Genomic DNA, 15,781 nt, shown 5'->3' with positions numbered 1-15,781 from the left:
GGGGAGGAAACAACAGCCTTCTCTGATCCTCGGATTCCTCCCTGGATTGCACAGGAAAATCCCTACAGGCCCAGTCAGGGCCTGACTCTGAGTGCTGATGGTCCCAAGTACTAGCGCCCCTGTAACTGGCAGCAGTGCTGCCCCCTGGGAACTAAAGCCTGGATGAGGCTCTGCCATGGGGAAAGTCACAGGGACTTAGAGTGTACAAAGCTTCAACCACTCTCTTGCAGGCAGGACAAGTACATGCGCCTGGGCACTCTGTCCCGGGGTCTGAGATCACTTGTGGGTACAGTTGGGTCAGAGGCACATCCCTGCTCTCTCGCACTGGACCTGAACCCTTATGGATCCTGCTTTACTCTAACCCTGAAATGGCACATCTGCGTGAGCCTCATCCAACACTTGCTCCTGCCGTGCAAGAATATATTAGAAAACCGCACAAACACTTGGTTGTATAGAAAAATAATTCAAATCACCAGGGCATTTACTAAGGACCATAATATGAACTGTCAGGAGTTAAGACCTGAGCACTGTAGATTATGACCAACACACTGCAAAAAAGGGCAAATTGGACACACAAGTAACAAACAGAATTCATGTGCAAAATAAGAGGGAAGAACATTTAAATAGTCAAATAGCAGGTCCTTAGAACTTTGTTTTTCTTAATGATTTTCCATGAATTTTTATTATTCTTTTTCTGTGATCATAAGTTTGCTGTGTACATGTGTGTGTGTGTCGGGGGGTGCGTGTTTTTCGTCTTTGAGTCAGAACCAGCATTGCTCAGGGAGTATTCCTAGCTCTACACTCAGGTTTCACTCCCAGCAGGTGTGGGGACCAGTCGGATTCAAGACACAGAATTTGGGTTGGCTGTGTGCAAGGCAATCACCCTACTTGCTGTACTTTTGCCCCGCCCCTTCCTTTGTAAATTTCTTCCAAAAATACCAGGAGTGAGTCATGAACACAGCTCTCCCTCCCCCACACACAAATATCTTCTTTCAAAAATAAACCTTAAAATCCCCCTTTTTCCCTCAGTATTTACCCCAATTCCAGGGGTTGTCTGCTCAGGGACAGATGAAGTGTCAGGGCTGCTTTACAAGTTGATGTGAGGGAGGTGAAATTCATGATCCGGAAAAAAGATACACCATTATTGTAGTTGGACAGGCAGTAATGTGAGTTGGGCGTTGGACTAGATGAACCCATCAATCCTCTGCATCCCATATGGCCCCCAGCAGCGCCAGGGTTAATTCCCAAGCTTAGAGGCTAGAGTAAGTCATGAGCATCTCCAGGCATGTGCCCCTTCTCCCCCCAAAAATCCAAAAAATCAAAAATAGCCCCCCAAATACATTTTCATTGGAAAACCTCAGCCACCTGCAGGCCCTATTCCCCCCCACACCCACATATCCCGCATGATCCCGGCTCTCACGGCAGACAATGAAGATGACCAGCAACAGGTCTCCTGCCATTAGGTGGAGGGGCTGAAGCTCTGCCCCTCAAATCTGGAGATTCTACAGAAGCGAGATTAGGGACGATGGTTCAAACATGGGACTGTTGGGAGGGTTGGGACTGCCAAGCTCCTGGCTGATTCCCGCATTCACCCACTACTGCCCCATCCTGGAGCTGGAGACGATCGTGGCCAAAGAGGCACCCCAGAATCACGCACTCAAAACTATCACCCCTGAACCCTGAGACAGCCTCCACTGTACCCCCTAAGCTCTGCGTCCCCTAAAACCTCTACCACACCTCAGGATCCACATGGATGATGGCTAACAAGTGAAAAACCAGCACAAAAGTGCTCCCCAAGCTGGCTCGGCCCCTCGGCTCAGAGTGTGGAAATGGGAAGGCACGGGGTGCTCACAGGAGGTTGCTCGAGTCCTGAAACTAAATCCTTGTTCAGAGTCGCCCTTCCAGGATGGGGCACAAATTTATTTGTCCTTTACCAAGTGAGCAACAGCCACAATGTCTGTGTCAGGAATGGAAAATGAACCATGACATTTATGACATCGCTTATGACATCACTTCCGTTTCCATAAGGTGCCTTAAAGAGCCAGAGTCTAGGCACTGAGAACCTTTTTCTGCCACCCAGGTGAATCTGTGTTGCAAGGGGCGTGGACCCGAATAAAGGAGTGGAGAGGCAAATGCTAGAGTGGTCGGTCACACACTAAGGGGCCTGGGGGTAAGGAGAAGTCCTCCGATTCTGCAGTTGTCACCAAACATTGAACCAAAGATATCTAGACACACAATGTTACCCTGATCTTGCCAAATGTTCCCTGAGCTCAGAGACAAGGGTAAACACTGAGTACTGCATGCTATGAAGAAAAATATAAGAACGAAAAAGGCAAATTCTACCGAAGGCAGGGAAAATGATGTGCAAAGAGAAATTCTAGAGTGAAACATTTAAAGAGTCAAATTTCTGGTCCTTAAAACTTCCCTATTCGTGATCTTTCCCAGCTACAGAAACTCACAGTTTCTCCTGAATTCCTATTGTTCTTTCCCCATTTTGCATCTTTTTAATTGTATGTGCATATATGTGTATATACAAGTGTGTCTTTGTGTGATTTTTGTTTGGGGGCCACAAACGGCAGATTCCGGGCTTACCCTTAGCATTACACTCAGGAATCACGCTGGTACGGAAAATATGGATGTAGGGGATGGAACCTGGGTCGATTGCTTGGATGGTTAAGTCCTTACTGTACAATGTCTCTGGTCCTAAGTAAATGTGCTCTAACACACCCATGGTGATCCCTGAGCAAATGTCCTTACTCCTGAAAAACCAAAACTAAGATAGCAAGATGCTTAAAAAAAACACAACCCTTTACCCTTGTTGGATTAGAGTTCTAAACAATTTAGGTTTAACATTGTTCCATCATTTCTCCTCTGCTACAAGGAGCTTAGGCTTACTGAATAACACCCATCACAATGCTCCTGAATCACTCCAATTTCCTTAGTATTCATCTTTAAATTCCAGGTTCTCTGCTTCTCCTATGTATTAATCACCCACTTCCCCTAACCAGAAACTGTGAATTGTAAAGTCAGATTCTTCAGAGATCTCTGGATTTTGTATATGTAATTCAAATTTTGACTTTCTCTTTCCTTTATATCCTCTGCAGTTTACTTTAGACAAATATCATTTTTGCTCCTGGACAAGGACCAGTGCAGTCCCAGTTGGGAAGATTGTGCTGGGAGGATTGGGATGGCCACACCCCCAGCCCTCAGCTTTGTATAGACAAAGTAAGGCAATACTAGGCTTTTGTAACTTCAGAGTTAATTGACTGCAGATAGTATATACTCTTGGGCATAGTCATGTTTATGAGACTTAAGCCTCAGCTGCCCTTTGTTCTTAGCACCCCAAAAGCAAGAGACTGGATGGACCCAGGAGAGCTGTGAGCTACCCTGGCATTGAAAAAGGACAGGGAAGCACCATAACATAGGAGTGACTGATCATTTACGCAGATATTTGGCAGAGAAAATTGTCATTCACCCAAGGAGACACTCTGTCTCCCAGGGACATCTACGTTAGTTTTATCTTTTCCTCTAGGTGTATAAGTTATCAACACTTGTAGTTTGGATAAACACAGTAAGAGACAAAGATTCCAACACTTAGTTCTTTGGGCTTTGACAGCAAATAAGGATTTGTTTTTTTGCTTTTTTGGGTCACACCCGGTGATTCAAGTGGTTACTCCTGGCTCTGTACTCAGGAGTTACTCCTGGTGTTGCTCAGGGGACCATATGGGATGCTGGGAATCGAACCCAGGTCGGCCGCGTGCAAGGCAAACACCCAACCCGCTGTGCTATCTCTCCAGCACCCAGAGCAAATAAAGCTTTTAACACTTACTTCTCTGGGCTCTGAGACCAAGCAAAGCTTTTACTGTAAATCCCAAACTAAGTCTTCAGGACAGTTCACCTTGTCCTTCCCCATGGGGATCCTGTCTCTAACGTTGTAACAGTTTGCATCAAGACCATACACAAGTGCTTTCTAGAATGTTCCATTTCGAAGCTGGGGTAGTTTTGCCACTTGCCCCAGGTCCATCCAAGTCCCACGGCAGAACCTCCCTGTTGGGGTGTTAGGAACTACAGCAACTGAAGCCCGAGTCAAGTAATGATCACCAAGCAATTATGCCCTGGAATAGATGACTTCAGATTCAATCAACTCCCAAATATTAGGAGCATAGCATTGATGGTCTTACTCTGTTTAACCAAAAAACATTCTGTATAGTAAAAATATAAATAATCTATAGGGGAAATAGAAAAGCAGGTACAAATACATAGCCCTTCAACTGCAAACCAGTACAAATACAAAGTTGAGAATTACCAGAAAGTCATGCTTTATAAGTAATTAAGACTGACCTGGGGAACTGAGACAACGCGAGGTAAAACATAAAGGAAAGGTTAAAGATAAACTTTAAACTAGGGATGTTAGCAAGGACATGATAAGCTTCTCTGGGAGGAGAAAGAGGGGCAATTCATAGATGAAGCCTAAAGCACTTTGGGATAATATCCAGCAGATCACCAACAGCCTGGCCCCTGTTTCCTTCTTCGATCCTCTGTCACCCTTCACCGGCCAGGGTGGGGAGACCAATTATAGCCACCAAAGGCACGTAGCACATGTCCACACATTATTTGAACACAACTCTCAGTAATCATTGTAATAGCTGAGTTTTGCCTGATCAGGGAGAGATGAAGAGTCGGGGTGCAATTTTCAAGTTGATTTTAGGATACAGAAATTCTGCGTTACAAAAAAAAAAAAACAATATGGAGTCAGAGATAGTAAGCTGGGAGGGGCGCTTCCCATGCTGACCCCGATCGATATTCGGAATCTCACATGACCCAGAAAGAACTTAAAAAAGAAAAGAAGAATTCCAGTGTGCTGCTCCCAAAGTAATTCCACATATGTGCCCAACATACAACAAAACATAGCCCCAAAGTAAATTTTCATTTGCAAACCACAACTACCCCTAGAACCACACCCAAGGGTCGGTCTGGAAATCAAGGCTACTAATGAATAGTGACGGAGGGCTACAGTGTCATTTGCCATTAAGGAGCTGCCCCCCTGCCCCTCAAAATTGAACAGTCGTTTTATAGTTTTGGAGGCACCACCTGCGATATGGACAAGGAACTTGACTCTGCGCTGAGGCACCTGTCCTGGTCGAGTTTGGAGGTCGATCTTTGGTGGGCCAGATGCAAAGTAAACGCCCTAACCGCTGTGCTATCTCTCCGGTCCTCTAAGAGAATCTGCAGGTTCTACAACAGGGAGGTCTGGGCCAAAGCGTCCACGACAGGGCCCAGCGCAGTCCTGTGCTGGGAGGGTCAGGACGGCCCAGCCCCGACGTCCTGCAGCCCTCGCGCTCGGCCCCGACCACCCGCCACCACCCCACGACTGAGCTGCAGGGGATCCCCAGAACCAGGCACTCACACCTGCGAACCTTGAGCCCCGGTACAGCTCCCACTGCACTCACCAAAGCTCCACGACTACCAGCAAACCCAGGCAGGCTCAGGAACCACCGGGAATTTCGGTTGAAAAAGAAGCTTAAAAGTGTCCTTAGAGCTTGCTTGGCCCTGAACCTCAATGCAAAGACCGGGAGGTGCGGGCGCTCACAGGAGGCCGCTATTGTCCTGCCATGAAACCAGCCTTCACAGATCCCTTCCACATGGGACAGCCTCTTCTCCCTTCACCTGCATAACAAATGGACTCCCGATCCAGTGTCTTGCAGTCAAACAGGTAAATGCCCTGATGTGACTCACTTCCGCTTCTGCAAGCAGCCTTAAAGGGGCAGAAACCAGCTGCGCAGAGAACAACTAGGAAAATGTAGGTAAATGTGTAAGGCTGGTTGGCTGGAGCGAAAGCACAGTGAATAGGGTGTTTGCCTTCTACGCAGCTGACCCAGGTTCAATCATCTGGATTCTATATGGTCCCATTTTGGTGTATAACACAGTGTTAGGATTTTACTGCTTCCAAAGTGTAAGTCTCAAAACATTTACCCTCAATGTTTGTGTAAATCCAATGGAAAGCTGAATACAATGAGTGCAGATACGCTACAGGGAGTGATGTGCTTCCTTGCATGTGGCTGACCTGGACACAAATTATGGGCAGCACAGCGGGATGTGACGCCCAGAACATAACACAGAAGGGCCTGAAGAATGGAGGTTTGGCTGTCTATACAATGTCAAAAGGGCTCACCACAGCATCCTAGTTGATCTCTGCCATGATCTTCTGCAAACCAGGGCCTCTGAGCCAAGTCAGAGTCACAGCAAAGAATGAAACCATGGTGAGTCTTGACAATACCCAGCAAAATGCAATGTTTGTACCTATTTACTTCTTATTTAATTCTTTCCACCTTGCTTTATCACTAAGAACCATTATTTACCAGTTAACATACTGGGAAGTCCACATGCCAGGACATTGTCATAACCATGGTGCAGGTGATAATCAGCAAGTACCTTTCAGTTGTGGTACTAGTATCACAGGAAGCTTTCACACGTAACAGGATTATTTCCTTCCTTACTGTCCTTTTTTATCAATCCCCCACCCACTTGTTGAAACTAAAATTGTTTTACATAAGGGCCCTGTTCTGACGCCGGCCATTGTTATTATGGAAGTAATTGATCCAGCACAACTTTTATATTTACTAAAGCTTTTGGGAACATGAAGGCCTTCATATTCCTTACCTACAGGATTTTCTTCAGGATTCTCTTTAAAGTCGCAGGTGCAAATAATGTGCTTTCCACGTTCTTACATAAATATATATATATATATATATTCTTACATATATAAATATATATATTTATATATAGCTTCTCTCCAGTGTGAATTCTCCTATGCATAAGGCCCGAGGATCCAGGAAATTCCTTCCCACACTCCTGACAGATATAAGGTTTCACTGCAAAATAACTTTTCACATGCCCAGTAAGGGCTGAAGACAAACTGAAGACCTTTCCACATTCCTGAAACTTATGAGGTTTCTCTCCACTGTGAATTTTAATGTTTAGAAAGCTATGACAATTGCATCAAAATTTTCCTGTAGTCCTTTCATATATAAGGCCTCAATCCAGGATAAATTTCTCTCACACAGCAAAACTTGAGGATTGAGTAAAAATCTTCCCACACCACTACATATGTTTTCTTCGAGTATGAATTTTCCTATGTTTAATAAGGAGTTAGGAGGAAGTGAAGGGTTTGCCAAAGTCTTTACAAACATAAGGTTTGTCTCCAGTATGAAAATTTCAGCCTCTCCTTCCATATCCTTCTCGACTCTGCATATTCAGGGTTAGGGAAATGAGATCCATTTATTACTGGATTTGGCATATCAATTTGGTCTATTTGGCATAGACCATGGATAGCTTGCCAGGCTCTGCCGTGCTGGTTGGATATTTAAGGTACCCTGAAAACTTAGAGAAAAGTAAATAAATGCGGCCGTGCGCTCCCGGGAGCTTGTTGTGATAATCTCTGGATCCTGGCCGTTGTTGGGGTTACACAGCAGTTGGAGGGTGTAACTGTCTAGCTACTGACAGGTCCAGTTCCAAACCGTGCAGGCTTGGCGATCTCAGCCCCGGGTCCCACACACCTGGGTTCCTCTGCCAGTTCTGTTATGCCTGAGGCTTATCCAAGTGTGTGGAGAGTGGCCCCAGTAAGGCCTTGGCTGGGGCCTCGAGATCTTCAGCTGTTGAACCCTGGCAAGGATAGTCAGGCACAGGGTAGGAGACTCTGCCTTGTGCTCTCCTGGGAGCTTGTTGTGATAAAATACCAAGGCAGAAATAGGCTGCCAAAACGCAGAAAAACAAAAATGATTGTCTGTATTTTTTTTTAATTATTTTTTTTGTCTGTACTTTTAATGCTCGTACGCTGGCATCTGCTGCATCCATTGAAGACCTTATGGCACAAGCGCAAAAGATCAAGTACGACATCATTGGTCTGACCGAAACGAGAAGACATCAATCCCATCATGCCGTTTTCGACACTGGAGAAGAACTGTTCCTTGGAACATGTGATAAAAGAGGCGTCGGTGGTGTCGGTATCCTTGTCAACACAAACTTAGTCACGAGCACTGATTCATTCGAATGCCTAACAACACGAATCGGACGATTACACTTGAATAAATGTGGCTCACTACCGGGCAGTTTCTATCTTTGTTGTCTATGCACCAACATCAAGTTATGGTGAAAGAGAAACTGAGAAATTCTACATGGAGCTGGAGAAGTTCTATAAAGAAGATCACACCTTCTACAAGATCACTGTCGGTGATTTTAGTGTCAAGATAGGACCAAGAAGATCAGTCGATGAACTCCACATCTGGACCCATGGCCTGGAATGGAACGAACAGGGTGATAGACTGTCTGAGTTCATCATGTCAACCAAAACCTTCCATGGTAAATCACAGTTCCAAAAGGCTGAATCTAAACGTTGGACATAGGCGTCTCCCTATGGACGGTTCCACAAGACCACATCATATTCAATCGGCGGTTTTGCCTAACCGATGTTGCTGTTGTCCCAAAATTCCAAATGGGATCCGACCACCGTCATCTTAGTGCAAAATTCTACCTCCCAGAATGAGGAGAAAAGAATGCAAGGTTTAAGAAGAGGACTCCCAGAACAACCACCAACTGGGAGCTCTTTGGCTCTGTTGCGGCAACATGGGAAGGTGCCGTCATTGACAACATTGATGAGGAATATGATCCAATGATTCAGCACCTCCATGATTGTGCAAGGAATGCCAAGAGAGAGATAACCACGAAAAACCACCTTTCTTCGAAAACTCTTGAACTTATTCGCCAACGTGGCTTGGCACATGCCTCAGGCAACTACAAGCGAACATCCGAATTGGCAAAACAGTGCAGAGAAGCCATGAAGAATGACCTGAAAAACAGGAGAGCAGCAGTACTGGTAGATGCGGCAGAAGCTGGGAAAAGCATTCATAATATCCGCCTGTCCTTCACCAACTACAAAACCAAGATGACTGCCCTCCGACATCATGATGGATCTATCACATCTTCCAGAAGGGCAATGGAGAAGATTATTCATGACTTCTACTCAAATCTCTTTAATAGCCACGTCCACTTGCCCACATACCACATACCACATGATGGATATGTCGTTCCCAATGTTCTCCCTTCCGAAATCCAACATGCCATCTCGTCGGTAAAGAAACAAAGAGCACCTGGTCCAGACAAGATCAGACCCGAACACCTGAAGAACTTACCATCAGTACTCATCAATACATTGGCTCGGCTCTTCACACACTGTCTGAATGCAAGGTTCCATCCCAATGGAAAACCAGCAGGACTGTACTACTATACAAGAAAGGAGACATCCACGACAATGGCAACTATCGCCCAATCTGCCTATTGTCTGTCATCTACAAACTATTCACTCGAGTCATCCTGAATAGGATTAGCAGAACACTAGATGAAGGACAACCATGTGAACAAGCTGGATTCTGAAAAGGATTCAGTACCATCGACCATATCCACACGATCACTAAGCTCATTGAGGTATCTCGGGAGTTCAAGATGCCGCTCTAACATTCATTGATTTAAAGAACGCCTTTTATTCTGTTGAGACGGAAGCAGTCATGGAAGCCCTAGCCAATCAGGGTGTACAAACTCAATACATCAGGATCCTTCGTGAGCTCTATTGCGGATTCACTACCAAGATCTCACCATTCTACAAAGAAGTAATCATCCATATCAAGAGAGGGGTTCGTCAGGGTGATACCATTTCACCAAAACTCTTCAGTGCCACCCTCGAGAACATCATGCGACGACTGGAATGGGAAAGCATGGGAGTGAAGATAGATGGTCGGCAACTACACCACCTCCTCTTTGCTGATGACATCGTTCTAATAACACCAAACATCAGCCAAGCGGCACAAATGCTGAACGACTTTGACCGTGAATGTGGAAAGGTCGGACTACAGCTGAATCTTACGAAGACAATGTTTATGAGAAACAGCCTTGTTCCTGACGCTCCATTCGCTCTCAACGGAACCACCATCTCCGAATGCAACAGTTATGCATACCTAGGTCGAGAAATCAACATGATGAATGACCTGGCACCTGAGTTGCGCAGGAGGAAGAGAGCAACTTGGAATGCCTTCAAGAGCATTGAAGAAATAACTAAAAGGACAAAGAACCTCCAGCTACGAGCACATCTCTTTGATTCCACTATTCTTCCTGCATTAACATATGCCTCAGAGACCTGGACCCTACGAAAACGGGATGAGAACGCTGGTCGGATCTCTCAAAGAGGAATCGAAAGAACTATGCTTGGACTATCACGATTCACTCAAATGAGAGATAGAATCCGGAGTTCTGATCTTCGTCAACGCTCAAGAATCAGGGACGGTGTCTCATTTGCCAAGACATCAAAAATCAGATGGGCTGGACATGTAATGAGGTTTACAGACAACCGCTGGACTACAGCCATTACTGATTGGATTCCACGGGACATCAAAAGATCACGTGGACGCCCACCTATAAGATGGTCAGACTTCTTCGTCAAGACCCTAAATGATCGGTTTGAGGCTCTGCATGTTCCTAGAACAAACAGATACCATTGGGCTACGCTAGCACGCAACCAGGATGAATGGAGATGTTACTGGCACCCACTCGAATAAATCGATGAATAACAGGGATTAAGTGATTAAGTGAAATGATGAAAATTTCAGTGCCTCAAAAGGATTGCAAAATACGCAAATGCCTTGCCACACTCCATATATATATATATATATATATATATATATATATATATAGAGAGAGAGAGAGAGAGAGAGATTCACTGCAATTTGCAATGTGCATTTTCTTATGGACAGAAAAGTTTGAATAGTAAGTGAAAACCCTCCCACAGTAGTGACATGAATAGTGTTTCATTCCCCTGTATGAACTTTCCCATGCTCAGAAAGACCTGAGAGGAAATGAAAGGCCTTTCCAATTACCTCACATATATAAGGGTTTTCTAAGAAACAGAAATTATGAAACTAAGACTTCAGGAATAAGCAAAGGCCTTCCTACATTGCTCACAAGTTATCTCTCCAGTGTGAGTTTTTCTGTGTACTAAGGCTTGTGGAATAAACAAAGACTTTCCACTCCGTATATGAATGTGGTTTCTTCCCAGTGTGACTTTTTCTGTGCAAACTAAGATGTGTTGAGTGATCGCACAGCGGTAGGGTGTTTGCCTTGCACGCAGCCAACATGACCGACCTGAGTTCTATTCTCCGCCCCTCTTGGAGAGCCCGGCAAGCTACCTAGAGTATCTCGCCCGCACGGCAGAGCCTGGCAAGCTCCCCGTGACGTATTCGATATGCCAAACACAGTAACAACAAAGTCTCCAATGGAGATGTTACTGGGCCCGCTCGAGCAAATCGATGATCAACGGCAGGGCCTTTACTTTTACTTTTTTACTAAGATGTATGAGTCAGAGAAAGGCTTTGACACATTGCTTACATGCATACAGACTCTCCAGTATGAAATCTCATGTGTATCAGGTATGAGGATCCATTGAAGGCCTTCCCACAGTCCTTACACATAAACAGTTTCTCTCCTGTGTGGATGTTCACATAGTACCACCGGGGTCATGCTGGACTCAAAAGTTTGTCCTCAGTGCTTACATTTCTGAGGATTCTGTCCATTATTGGCTTCTATGGGAAAGTGATGGTGCTGAGGACATGGGAAGAGTTATCTTCTGATCAGCCTCAGAAGACATCCCACCTGTCTTGGCATCCCTGGGGGGTTGAGGGCCAAATTGCTCACTTGAGCCTTTATCAAAGTGTGCAGGAAGAGACATTCCACCAGGGCTGGCTGCATCCATGTAGAACAGAGGATTCCAATTATTAGTCTATGCCATGAGAGTTATCATGTCAAAAGAAATCAAGCTCTGCAGGTAGGTAGCTGGTAAGGTACGGAACAATGAGATTCTTGGGGAAGTAATAAATCCAGATGGGGTTGAAAGCGGTGACTCTGAAGTCAGCCATGGGGATTCAGAGAGGAACTGGCCTAGTAGAAACCCAGAGAGCTGGAGACATGGAACAGGAGCAAAGGCTGGTAAGAACATCAAAGAACAAGGTCCGGCCAACGCTCTACCCCTTGACAACACGCGAGCAGTGGACTCTCAGCTACAAAGAAAACCCCAGAAGGCAGTTTCAGAAACATGATTTCAAACTGAGAGTATCAGGCTAGTATAGTAAGTTTTATGCAGTCAATCTAGGTACAATGTCCCGAATTCCAAATGGTCCCCTGAGCACCATATGATTCATAGATGGATGGAATTTTGCTCTATCCAATCATAAATGTTTCCTTTTTTACCTCTAATATAAGAAAAGTGACATGGGTGGGATCCAGGATTGTGACCAACCTTGTGAGTAATCACAGGTAAACAGAATGGTCTTCTGGGATGTGGGGAGCTTGGGAGCTGACCCATATTCCCACTTATAAAAGATTTCATCAAGGCGCCCCTTCCATCCTTTCAAACGACATTCTGTGCACAATTACATGCACCTAAACTCTCCAACTGAGACCAGAGCAACTGTAGATCTGGGTAGGGTGTTGCTTGCATATGGTCAACCTAGGTTCAATCCCCAGGAAACTGTAGAGTCTCCCGGAGCACCATCAGAAATAATACCTGAGTGCAGAGCCAGGAGAAACCACTGAGGATCACCAGGTATTGTAGGATAATTGTCATCTGCCCTTGCTCCCTGGCCAGTGTGAGCTTATGTTTGTTGATTGCCCATAACCTTTCAATTACCTTTGTCTCCTGATCAGACTTTGACTTATAAATATTGTCTTTCTCTTCTCCTTAATGTCTTTTGCATGGTTTGCTATTTCAGAGCAATTGCTTTTTGTATGGATACAGGAGGACAGTTACAAAGACAAGCCTGAGCTTGAGAGTTGATGGTCTCCAGATAATATTACCTCCTGCACAACTGCTCTCTTGACTGAAGGCTCAGTTGCCCTTACCTTCACGATCCCCAAAAGAAGGGTCCAATGAGGGACTAGATGGACCCAGGGCAAGTGGTGAGCTAGCTACCCTGTCATCGAAATGGGCCTGGCCAAAGTAACATAATGCTTATCTATAAGATCCTGGTTATGGACAAATTCTGTCATGAATCAAAAAGTAATAACTGGACTTGGATGCTGCTGGGATTAGGAGTGATTGATCGGCCTAAGCACTGTAGTCTGAATCTGTGGTGAGAAGTCCCCAGGAGTGTCACCCACAACCCTAAAAGTATATATTACTGTGTCCATACAGAATGATAATCATTAGGAAGTAAACCTAAATATGTCTATTAAGTTTCTGGTCTAAGAAGAGGAGTAACACACCTTGAAGGCTGATTTTCCTTCGTGGGCTGCAGGTGATGTGGAAGTCTGGAAAACCATTTTTCATTGTGCTTCCCGTGGGGAGGCGGGGATCGGGGTCGTGGTAAGAGAAGGAAAAGAGCAGCTTCAGGGAGACAGGGGGAATGAAGGACACTGAGAAAAGGGATGGTCCTCCTCCACCCAGATTCCCTATCTTCCAGTATGTAGGCGTTACACCCACCAACTGCCCCTGGCGCTGTGTAATCCCATCAATGGCCAAGACACAGAGACTATAAAACCTTGTTACTGAAAGAAAACACGCAGTCTCCTGCCTCCGTGTCTGGCTGTCTTATTGGGGTGCTTTGGAGGAGGGTGTGTTGAGTTTCCCTCCCAATCCCGAGCACAGCCCCGGCAGCTGTAGACCTCTGGTTTGAGCCACAGTCCCACAAGTCCCCACGAGCCACACGTATGAAGGAACCGGCAGAGAAACCCAGGTGTGCAGGACCTGGGGCTTAGATCTCCAAGCTGCTCGTATTGGGACTGGGCCTCCTCCACCCAGATCTCCCATCTTCCAGTATGTAGGTGTTACACCCACCAACTGTCCCTGGTGCCATGTAATCCCATCAATGGCCAAGACCCAAAGTCTATAACACCGTGCTCTGGGAAGTGCACGGCCACATGAAATCTTATTATCTAGACTTACTCTAGAAAAACTGGCAGGCTACCAGAAATATCCTGCCCACACCGGAGAGTCTGGCAAACTCCCCATGGTGTATTCAATATTCCAAAAACCAGTAAAATGATGGTTCTCATTCTCCTGAACCTGAGTGAGCCTCAAATGTGGCACTTCTTAAAATCTCAGGGGTAGGACAAAGGAGACATTGCTGGGGCCTGCTTGAGTCAATCGATGAACAAAAGGATGACAATGAAACAGTGCGAGAAGAGGAGACACAGAGTTAGAGGACACAGATGCGACTTAGAGAGAAGGCTGAGAGCTGAGAGCTGAGAGTAAGAGTGGCTGGGGAGAATGGAGAGGAGTCACAGAGAGCGTTGGAGAGCGAGTTAGAGAGAGGGTTGGATAGAGCTGGGAGAGACAAGAGACTGAATAATCAGCAACCAGCCCAGTCCTCATTCTACTTTCATCGGTCCAAAGCAACAGGTGTCAAGGGTGGAGAAGTGGCTCGAGAGCACCAAATGTGGACAGTGAGAGAGAGCCGCCAGGAGAGACCAGGAACATCTGTTAACGTGTAAATCTGGTTCAAACCCACACTTCTCATAGGGTGCCCCAAGCCCCCCTGGATTGACTCCTGAGTGCAGAGTCAGGAGTAAGTCCAGAGCACTTCTGGCTCTGATCCGAACACAAAAACACAAAAAGTGAACTTTGGGGGGCTGGAGCGATAGCACAGCGGGTAGGGTGTTTACCTTGGACATGAACAATGCAGGGTTTATTCCCAGCATCCCAAATGGTCCCCCAAGAACCGGCAGGAGTAATTCATGAATGCATGAGCCAAGAATAACCCCTATGCATCACTGGGGGTGACCCAAAAAGCAAAAAAAAAAAGTGAACTGTGTAGTTAATCAGAAAAAAAAACACAACTTTCTCAACTTAGCAAAGAAGCATTTTTATGATGGCTACAGAGATAGCACAGACCACGAGTTGCTTGTCTGGCACATAGCTGACCAGGGTTCAATCCCTATCACTTCACAGAGTCCCCAAACCTAGAATTATCAATGAGAACCGAGCCGGCGTAAACTCTAATCTCCATTGGGTGGAGCCAACCAAAAATAAATCAATAAATTTAGGTGCAAGAACTATAGTTTGTTAGGGTACTGGCCTTGTACACGGCTGACCTGTATACCCCGGCACCAAACTGAGTACCGTTTTGGCAGCAACCACAGGGTATGACCATATGAGCTGACAGTGAGTGGGAGGGCACTTGTCATGAACGCAAAGGACTTAACTTCACAATCTGAATTGCCAAGGAGTGATCCAGGAGCACTGATTGGTTCGGCAAAATTCCACATAGCCAATCCCCCTCCTGCTCAAATAAAGGCAATGAGGATTTATCTGCAAACAGAAGAGGTGTGAAATCTAGTAATATATTCTGAAAGGTCAGTCGTCTGGGTTTGTTGTTTTGTTTTGGGACCACATCCAGAAGTGCTCAGAGCTTACAAGCCAGGTTTTCAGACTATGAATTTACTCCTATGGGTACGTGATTTTATAAAAGAAAAAGAGGATGAAAAATTACACTTAGAGCCAGAGTAATAGTACAGTTGGCAGGGCATATGTTTGGTCCCTGGCATCACATATAGTCCCCCAAGCACTGCCAGGAGTGTTTCCTGAGTGCCAAGCCAGAAATAACACCTGAGCATTACCGCTGTGTCCAAAAAAGAAACGAAAAATTAAATTTAGCCCAAACGAGATTTTAAAGTCCAAAATTTTGCTCAGAGCCTCCAACTCCTTCATTTTCCCCTAACAGCCATCTGTTGAAAGGGCTCTAGA

This window comes from Sorex fumeus, unplaced genomic scaffold (genome assembly GCF_029834395.1).
Source record: "Sorex fumeus unplaced genomic scaffold, SorFum_2.1 ptg000019l, whole genome shotgun sequence".
Taxonomy (NCBI): Eukaryota; Metazoa; Chordata; class Mammalia; order Eulipotyphla; family Soricidae; genus Sorex; species Sorex fumeus.
The sequence above is the reverse complement of the archived record's forward strand: the minus strand, read 5'-3'. Positions refer to the sequence as shown.